Here is an 11042-nt window from a genome sequence, read left to right on the forward strand (position 1 = left end):
ATTACTTTATGTCCTTGTTTGCACTGGATGTGAAGGAAAAGCTGGGGAACACAGTGATTCATCCGCATGAGTTAATTAGATGTTGCCTGTGAAGCTGTATTATCTCACTCTTACATTGTCAAAAGGGTCTCTGGCATGATTTTGCTCTGGGCCACCAAGGGCTCTCCTAGTGAGTGCATGAGCAAGTCTGCGTGACCATTCCTAATAGACAATTTGGATAAGGCACCTTTTTCAGGTACCAAGAGAGTTTAATAGTATCAGTGCATCAGTTGGCCCCAGGGCCAAATAATGGGACCAGTCATTGTTTAATATACTAGTTTCAAGGTGACAAAAGTGAGGAAGATTTGTGAGGAAGATAGGTGTGGAAAAAGCGTACAGAAGAGAAGTAGACCCATTGAGAAAAACCTTTCCTCAAAAAGAATAAACAAAAACCTTACTAAGGAATGGAAAAAGGACATATACTTGCAAAGTGAACTTAGGGGACTGTATGATCGTATAAAACCAGCAATGGCGAAAGTCAACCTCAGTTAGAACTTGCAAATGAACTTATGCCATAAAAATAGCCCTATAAATAAACAAGAACAAGATAAGGCATCCCACCTCCATCGCTACCCCTACTACACAGTAAAGATGGAATAAAAATTAAAGGCAGTGTCAGCATGAATCCTAATGTAAATCAAAGCTTTGCCTTCTTTCTGGTATGATTGATGAAGCTGATTAACCAACTGTCCCAAAAGATAATGGGAAAGACAGTAGGCAAATGGGATTGCTAAACCCAAGACTGAGGTAAAACTCAATTTGGAGATATCCATCCCAGAGGTCTAAAAACCCTGCACATTAAATCTAGGTCAAATAGCAAGAATCATTAATATTTTTATGAAGTTGATAAGTGTACCTCTTGGCAAAAGAATTGGCATTATGGTACCTGCATTGAAGAAACGGAGAAGAAGTTACAGCTGAATACAGAATCCTTTATTTGACCTCAGCAGTAGGAAGGACTTTCAAATATTTTAGAATAGGCTACTGAAACTTATAGAGGCAAATAAAAAAGAAGTTAAATAGTGTGGGTCAATCATCTATGCATTTTGCAACACCCTTCAGTAAAACATTTAATATGATGCTGCATGGGAAATGACTAGTCAATAAAGATAAATTGATAATAGATAAAGGTGATTATGTTGCATTATATTGAAAAGCAAATCTTTCCTTTAAGATAGTCTGGTATTGGAGCTCTTAGATCAGTCTTGTGGACAGTGTCATCATCACTGGGCAGTACCATCATCAGTGCCTTTGCTCTTAGCTGTGCTAAGGAAAAGTTCTGATTCACAATTTGAGGATGAGATGTCAAGAAATAAGTCTAAGAATAATATGCATAAACAACAGAAGACCTTAAAACTTCACTAAAATTTGTGAATTGATGAGGAATTATAACAACTGCACCCAAAAAATAACAACCAAAATTAACCCCCTAACCCCAAACTCTTATGTAAATGGTTTGTAGAATCACAGAATAGTTAGGGTTGATAAGTACCTTAAGATCATCTAGTTCCAACCCCTCCTGCTATGGGCAGGGACACCACACACTAAACCATATCAATCGCGACTCTGTCCAACCTGCCCTTGAACACTGCCAGGGATGGAGCATTCACAACTTCCTTGGGCAACCTATTCCAGTGCCTCACCACTGTCACAGTAAAAAACTTCTTCCTTATATCTGACCTAAAGCTCCCCTGTTTAAGTATGAACCCATTCCCCGTTGTCTTATAACTACAGATCCACAATGAAGAGCCCCTGCACAGTTTAGAGACAAGAATGTCTTGCAGGACAGTGTCAGACGCTTTGCACAAACCAAGGTTGATGATGTCAATTGCTTTGCCCTTATCTGGGCTTCTTTCATACTATGTCTTTTTCATAACTAATAGAGGAGATTTACACACCTACTCCACAGCTTTGTAACTTATTTTCTACAGTGGCCACATCTTACAAAGTATTTTAAGACAACAAGAGTCTCAAGAGAGAAAATATTTCCCCAGAAATAATTTCCCAATTGAAGGAAGAGTGGGAAAATTTCTTCATACCTACTCCAAATTCATTTGTAGTTCTAGGAAGAGGGTGACGGTCTCTCCCTCCTATGGTTGTCACCCACAAGTACAGGTAAAGAGGCAAACTGGGCTCTTTTCTGCTCTTTGTAAGTGGATATATTTTTTTATCAAGACTAATATGACGATGAACTGTTTCATAAATTCCTAATCTGTGAGATACTCCAGAAGCAGAGCTATCTCTTTCCACATTGAAAAACGTTCTGTAACACTGTCACTTGTGTTCCAGATTCTGCTGATGTATAAAGCATATTAGATGGCAAATCTTTAAAAGTATCTGCTTAATTAACCTTCAGACTACAATGTAAATATTTTGTAAAATGGCCCATGTAAATCTGAATGCCAGACCTCATTTCTCTGCCCCACAGGACAAGCTCTGAAGGGAACCTCCATAAACTGTCATTTTATTTTAGAAAAAAAAAAACCACCCCAGAAATCAAGGGTGGAATATCCTTCTGGGTTTTTTTTTTGAAATCTGATCACTTTTGTAACTTTCAAATCCAATCCTTAATGACATTTAAATATTTGTTTAAAAGAATTTCAATTTATCCCATTTTTAATTAAAATTGATAAAATGCATTATTTACCCAGGAGATCAGTTCAGAGCCATTCCATCCTATTTGCAACAAAGAGAGCCTATGATAAGTCCTTGAAACCTGTTATAATCTATTATATAAATATTTATTTAATTAGTTTAAAAATGCTAATTATTTACCAGAGAGACTGAGGCAACTTCTATGAAGTTACTATGGAGGAAAAGAGTTCATAAAGGTTTTTTGAAAGTATCATATGCTTAATAGCCTGAAAGAGTTGCTTTACAATATGCTCAAATCTTTTGGCAAATGCATGTTTAGTTTGCTATCTTTTTATTGTATTTTATTTAGCTATGATCTAAGGAGATTTTTTTCCAGGCATCTATTAATTACATTAATTGCTAATTAACTATTTGCTTAGAAGTATATGATTTCAGTCATTAGAAGAAATGTTCCTCTTCACCATGACTTAAAAATTATAATTAGACTCTGCATTCAAACACCTGTACAGGGTTTGTGTAAGGTTTTGGTAGCATAGGGTCTACAGGGTGGCTTCTGTGAGAAGCTGCCAGAAACTTTCCATGTCTGACAGAACCAGTGCCAGGTGGATCCAAGAAGGACCTGCTGCTGGCTAAGGCCAAGGCCAAGCCCATCAGTGACAGTGGTAGCACCTCCAGTGTAACATACTTAAGAAGGGGAGTATAGCAGCCTTCCAATATTTGAAGAGGGCCTACAATGACGCTTGAGAGGGACTCTTCGTCAGGGACTGTAGTGATAGACCAAGGGCATGGGTTTAAACTGAAAAAGGGGACGTTCAGGTTAGATATAAGGAAGAAGTTCTTTACTGTGAGGGAGGTGAAGCACTGGAACAGGTTGCCCAAAAAGGTGGTAAATCCTGGCAGTATTCAAGGGCAGGTTGGACAGCATCTTGGGTGACATGGTTTAGTGTGTGGCATCCCTGCCCATGGCAGGGGCTTAGAACTAGAGGATCTTAAGGTCCTTTCCAATCTTAACTGTTCTATGACTCTATGAAAGTTACTGCACAAGAGAAACTGCAGCCAGGAGGGAAAAGTGAGAATGTGTCAGAGCAACAACCCTGCAGACACCAAGGTCAGCGCAGAACGATGGGAAGAGGTGCTCCAGGCACTGGGGTGAAGAGATTCCCCTGCAGCCCATGGTGCAGTCCATGGTGAGGCAGCCCACAGTAGACCCCAGGGTGGAGCAGAGGGATGGCTGAATGCGTCTCTGACCCTGTGGGAAGGCCATGCTGGAGCAGGCTCCTGGCAGGACCTGTGGTCCTGTGGAGAGAGGAACCCACGCTGGAACAATGGGAGTGTGTGAAGAGTCCTACCCTGTGGAAGAAGGAGCGAAAGAGACAGTGTGTGATGAACTGACCAGAATTGCCATTCCCCCCATCCTCCTGTGCTGCTTTCAAGGATAAAGAAAAGAAAATTAGGAGTAGAGCTGAGGGAAGAAGGGAGGGGTGCTGGGGAAGGTGTTTTAAGATTTATGTCTTCTTTTCTCATTATTCTACTCTGGTTTGACAGTAACTAATGAATGATCTCTACCTCTCCCTATCTAGACACCCGAGCCTTTCATCGTATTTTCTCTCCCCTGTCCAGTTGAGGAGGAGAATGTATAGAGTGGATTTTGGTGGACATCAATTTGTATACCCAAACAAATACACACTCCTTAAATTTAAAACCAACTTTCCACAATGAGAATGACCTCTTAGATATATTAAACCAAGTAGGACATCAAAAGCAAAATCTACGCCCCCCAGAAGACAGCAAAATAATATGTACATGATAGTACATGAAATGCTATGGCTGAGTAGAACATATCATTAGTGGCTCTGGATGTTAACTTGGAGGAAATCACCTCTTGCTGTAATGTGGAGGTGGCTCAGCTGGCACTGCATGGAGGAGTTCAAACAGGGTAGCTCAGCACTGTTTACCTAGCTTATCTGTCTATGGCCAGAAACTGGGGCCAAGAAAGGCCTGATGGAGACAACAAGGAACTTGCTATGTGTGGGATGGGACATCAAACAGCATGGGAGGATTTTCTCTTTTTCTTGCATCTTCTTTTGTACTATATTCTTCCTTTAGTGTTTTTGTATTCTTTCCACGCTCTCCAATACATGTGGTGCTACTATGGGGTGCAGGATGACACTCGCTGGAGAACAAAAAAGCTTGTGGTTGTTGTTGGCAGCATACCGAATGCTTATGACAGGGAAGCCACAGTATATTCCCACATTAAATATTTGGCTATGTTGCTTCTGACAGCTGTCTCTACCAGAGCCAATGCTAAGTGTGATGATAGCCAGCACCTAATTCTCAAGACAGAAATGAAAATTCTGTATAATCATAAAAGGCACAGGCTTTGTCCTAGCTTTACATTTGTCAGTGCATATTCCTCTGCAATACAAGTATGGAGAACGTACTAAATAGGTTAAGGTTCATCAGCTTTCATAGCCTAGAAGAACAGTTATTTGATTTTGATATTGACTTAAAAGAACAAACCCATTCTGAATGCAACTGGAAAGTAAAACACTTCAAAGATCTCTGACTGATCTTCTCGAGGCTCCTTCAATCTCAAAACAATGCATTTAGACATAAATTCTATGTTACTGTTTTATCTCTGTTAGCATTCATCTCAGTACTTTAGTTCCTCTTCTGCTGAAAAATATGCCTACTCTTCATTTGACTCTAACAATTGCTCTCTTTGAGGTTTGAAACTAACCTCTGTAATCCATGAGTCTATTTCAGGTGAAGATGTTTCCCAGAACTTTTGGAGGGATTTTGAAAATGTAAACTGAAAGTAAAGACCTACCTTGCACTGTAGTGCCTCTTTTTCTTATTCTCAGCATCACCTTTTGTAGTATGTATGATTATCACAGTTTCTTTTACAATTCTGCTGTGGTTTAAACCGAGCTACACAGCTCATCCACTCACTCCCCCCCCCCTTTTCTCCCTCTTTCTTTCCTTCCCCTCCCCCTCCACCCCACCCCGCTCCCGGAGGGATGGGGAGGAGAATCAAGAGAATGTAACTCCCACAGGCTGAGATAAGAACAGCCCAGTAACTAAGGTATAACACAAATCCCCACTGCTACCACCAATGATAATAACGATAAGAGAAAATAACAAGGGAAGAGAATACAATACCACCACTGAACGAGTTCGACCCCCCCAATGAGGGCCTGTGCCCGTCCGGGTAACTCCCAGTTACCTCCCTGGGCATGGCGTACTGTGGTATGGAATACCTCTTTGGCTAGCTTGGGTCAGGTGTCCTGTCTGCTTCCTCCCAGCCTCCACTTGTCCCTGGCAGAGCATGAGACTCACAAAGTCCTTGGTCAGAGTAAACATTACTTAGCAACAACTAAAAACATCGATGTTATCAGCTCTGTTCCCAGGCTGAAAGTCAAAACACGGCGCTGCACCAGCTACTAAGAAGGAGAAAAAACTGGCTGCTACTGCTAAACCCAGGACAAATTCTTTGCAGGTTTTTAACAAAAGACCTTGTATATAGTTCTCCATTTGAAATAAAACAGCTCTTTACTTACAAACAACAGCTTTATTTTCACTTCTATAGATACCAGAAATACCTGAGAATTTAATTTTCAGTTATGTATGTATTAATCCAAATGACATTGTGATCTCCCTGGCAGTTAACGTGTAGGCTCACAAGCATGTGAATAGCTCTATTTCACATCTCTGTTCAAGACCCTCTATTTCAATTGCAGATCCACACTGCATTTGTAAGAAGGCAAACCTAGTTCTTAAAAGATGCATATTATTTCATTAATGACCAAATTCAATTATCTATACAAAATAAATATGAAAAAAATAAAAAAATGAAAAAAGCATGTTAGGAAAATATAAATGGGGAATAAGTACTCATAAAGGAGAGGGAATATCTATAATCAATGAGTGAAATTGATTGTAATAATAATTTGGTGTCCAAGAAACCAAATCAGAGATAATTTCCAGTATTTGAGTTAGAGCATGCTGAAGGGGAGGACTATGTGAGGAAAAGAGCTGATAGAAGAAGAAAAGAAAACATAAATTATTTTGATGGTTTTGTCAGGAAACTGCCATCATGAAATGTAGACTTCCAGATAAGCACTGCACATGGTGCAGGTCAGGACTCTCCAAGAAAACTTTCCAGTTGTACTCTAAGTATTTAGATTGATACTGGACTTGTTAGTTATTTTTCTCTGTCTTTCTGTTTGTTAGCTTCTGTCTTTCTATTTATTTATTTTTTGGAACCAGGACTCAAGTGCACTTCCAGGCAATCTTCTCGTTTATTTACTTCTCCCTGTGACTGTCTCTCTCTAGCATGCGGCCCTGCGTGGCTTCCCAGTCTGTTTACATATACATGATTTTGGGAAATTTCTGCATTTGTACTTGTCTCAGTCATGGGTCTAAGAATTGCAAGGAATGCAAAGTAATGCAGCAAAGAATAGAGCATTGTGGTTTTGACTGTTTTTTTATTAATTTCTGTTTAATAGCAATATTTTAAAAATGTAACTAAATATACATAAATATTTTTTTGAATTTACAGTGGATACCATATTTCTGTGCACTTGGCATGCTGGTAGTTGAATGATCATAACTCTTATGGTGTCTAATAGAATGCTAAATGCATTTCCTGGCACCATGACAGGCCAATTAATCTTGTTGCTATTGGTGAAACCATGATAATTTTATCATATGATCCTACTTATATTTTGTATGGCAAAGATAAAAATCTCATTAGAAGTATAGGCAGCAGACAGCTTCCAAGTTCAAAAAGGTGACTGCAGTAACAATATTTTGTACCATAGGTCACCTTGACACCAGGCTTCAGACTGCAGGTGCAAAATAGATTGTTTATACTAAAAATGAGTTGTTGCAGGTAAACAGATCCATTCACCATGTTTTAAAATCCTTGTGATACACATGGGAGAGGAAGACACAGGGTGGTCTATGTCCTGGGCCTCTGGAGCCAGAAGATTGCTAACTTTTGCCACCTTAAGCTCTAGCTACAGCATATGGTCAACCTTTGTAAGAGGTGTTGTGCCTTGGTGGCTGTCTCTTATTGCAAGGCTCCAAATTCTTGCATCACAGAGATTCAACTTTTGAGCAATTCCCCTGGAATCTGGAGGGATACACAACTTTAAAAAAAAAATAAAAAAAAAAAAAAAAAGAAAGAGTTGAAACAAGTTAAGTGTTACTTGTGCCTTTCAAAGAATTGGGGACATGAGGTTCTTGATAGGATAGCCAGAAAGAATGTGATTGAAGTTCATGTGACTGGTATAACATGGGTATAAACCCATTGCCCTGGATAGTGACACTCCTGATTTATGCCGCTGCAGTTGAGAACCACAGATCTTACAGTCCATTCACAAAACCAAAGATGGAATTTGTCTTGATCCAGGCATGATGTCATTTTCAATAAACTTTAAAGAGAAAAGCGTGCATCCAGGTTTTCAAATGTCAAAAAAATGCCTTTTTTGACATTTTCTTGTTAGCTTTCATTTGTACAATTACAACATTGCTGTGGTTTGAACTACTTCCATTGCACTGCAGTTCTTGTATCAGTCAGGGTCTTCTACTCTGCTCACACACACCACACACACACTGCTAAAAAAAATTTTCACTACCATGTTACTCTATTCCCCTGTCACCTTGCCATTCCAGTGGAGCTAAACAGTTGTAAAACTTGAGCAATGCAGTAGTAAATCAAACACATATATGTGCTCCCACACAGGGACACAAAATCTTTCCTTCAGAGAGAATGCACTACCTGCTTTACTATAAGTAAATCCATAACTATTCATATTTTTAAGAAAAAAGAATACACACAGAATATATTTATATCCTAAAGAGTTATCCTTAAAAATAAACCAGCGGAACAAGAGGAAGCACCAAGAAAGAAAATATTAACGGAGGGATATTTTCTGTTAAATTTATTATTAAGCAAAAGGTCAGGCTCTCAGCTGGTGTGGGCTGGAGCAGCTCCATTGCCTCAACTGGAGCTGTGCCACTTTATCCAATGCGTATGCTGTAGGCCAATATGCCCTGCAAATCAAATCGCTGAACTGGAATCTTCAAATCCTTCCCTATCATGCTGTTCAATTTGCATTGCTATTAGCAAAAATTTATTTTAAAAAAAGTTTGCATACGCAAATAATTCACATTGTTTATTTTTTTCTTTGTCAGTTCACAAAAAAAGTATTTCAAGTTGTCATAACCTTGCATTTAGCCAGTTAAAGAATAATCTTGAACATTTTTTTACAAACTGGACACATACCCTGTTTATTTTTCTCTAAAATTTGCACACTATAAAGCAAGTAGGCTTTTTTTTTTTGTTCTGTTTTAAAACCTTCTTCAGATATTATACAAAAATATTCATATGCAAGTAATAAAGGTTTTTTTAAACATCCAACTTTTTTTTAAACCTAAAGCAGTGTCACACCAAAAGGGTTTTTTTTGTTTGTTTTGTGTTTGTTTTGTTTTTTTAAATCTAGACAAAGTACACCTTGTGCTTTAACAAACCTACACATCATGTGCTCTTTACAAGGATTCTAGTGAGTATGCTCATGTGTCATTATTCATTAAGTAATGCAAAACTTGCCTAGTTTTGTGGATTTCCCTTAATCTTCTTATTTTCCCCTCTGTGTTATTTGTGTTTGTTTATGCATGTGGAGAAGTTAAGGCAAGTGCAATCAAAGTTACAAAAATCAATATTTCTATTGCTAACATGTGCAGCATTCATATTTAGTGAGTGATGTCTTTTCTCCTGTAAGAATAAAAATTGATGAAAATACAAAAATGTTTAATATGTTATAGTTATTACAAGAAGTTGCTCGGTCTTATAGTCCAGGCTTGGTGAATTTTCCAAAAGTTAGGTTAACATAAAACATGTTCTTTTTGAAGTAACAAACACTGAAACTAGGTAACATTTTGATCATGACTTTCTTTCTTCTCAGCAACATGTATAGTATTACTACAAAAATGCAGTTGCTTTTAGCTATGACCCATCTAGGTTTTTTGAAAAATAAATATAAGTTAATCTCTTTAGGTAAAATATTTAATATACTGTAGGCATAAATAGAGGTTGAATGTATCTCAGCTTTAGTGCTTCTATTTGAACTTCAGTGATTTTGAACAAAGTGTGTAAAGGAAGAGTCATGTTTTCCAGTTTTTAGTCATATCTGTAGCCTTAAAGAAAGCCTTGATAAGAATGCATATGTTAATCTATGGTTTGTATGGCAATAGTAACAAACATTTGGAAAAAGCAATTAATCTTCAATTAAATTGTAGAATAATCAGAAATCCATGGTCACAGATTCTGGGCCTGATTCTGCTCTTTTTGCACCAGTTATATACAGCATTCATTCTGCTGACTTGAGTATAACTATTTTTGACTTTTACCAACCATCAAGTGAACTAAGAATGATGATCCCAAAGGCTAGCATGGCATTTCCTTGTTTCATTCCATCAATGCAAAGTGTTTTAAAGTCAATAAACATACCTTTATATTTTCAATGTATATGCATAAATTCAGTAGGAACTACAGGGCATTTCAACCGTGGTTGTTCCCAGGATTACTGAAGGCCAGCTAAAAGCTCTATTAACAAGGTGCTTTATCAAGATGCTTATCCAGCTATTAACTTTAAATAGCACGCTCCCAAGAAAGGACTATTACTACTTGAGTTGTATTGTGCACTCTGCATATGGACAGTCAGTTCCTGAGCTGAGTAAAATAATGGAAAAAAAATCAAAGAAACTAAATCCCCTATACAAATTGAAATTGGTAAAAAGATGCTGCAGTTGACATTAGAATCAAACAATTCTCTACGGACTTTAATTTCTTTATTTGTATTACATTTGCAACTTTTTATAAAAGTGAAGGAGGTGAAATTTTTCTTCTACTATTGCAACTAGGCACATGTTCATTCTTATAAAGGTCTTTTTGGTCATTTTGTTTTATTAGCTTCTGAAGAAAGTGAAGTTATGTACAACATGCTAATAAAAATATTTACCTATGAAATGGTTCTTATGCTGAAGTTCAAGTATTATGAATAGTCACTACACTAGTAAAAGCACACACTTAATAGTGTGCTTTTCTTGCAAAATTCATGTGACTCAAAATTACTGTGAGTGACAGCAGTGAATACTTAGATGTAATTTTGGGAAGATAATTCCATTTTATAGCAAGAGGTGAATATTTTGTCTTTTAGCATCCTCAACTCACTAACTCCTCTGGCTGCTTCACCACTGCCCAGCTCTGGGCAGTTGCCTACTTTAACTTCATCAGCTGCTGTACAGGTATAAAATAAAAAGGAATAAGAAATCTGCAAACCTTTATGATGAAACCAAGATGTTGCATCAAATTATTTCTTAGTTTGCTCATGGTAGGGTGT

This window comes from Lathamus discolor, chromosome 4 (assembly GCF_037157495.1).
Source record: "Lathamus discolor isolate bLatDis1 chromosome 4, bLatDis1.hap1, whole genome shotgun sequence".
In the NCBI taxonomy this organism is placed as follows: domain Eukaryota; kingdom Metazoa; phylum Chordata; class Aves; order Psittaciformes; family Psittacidae; genus Lathamus; species Lathamus discolor.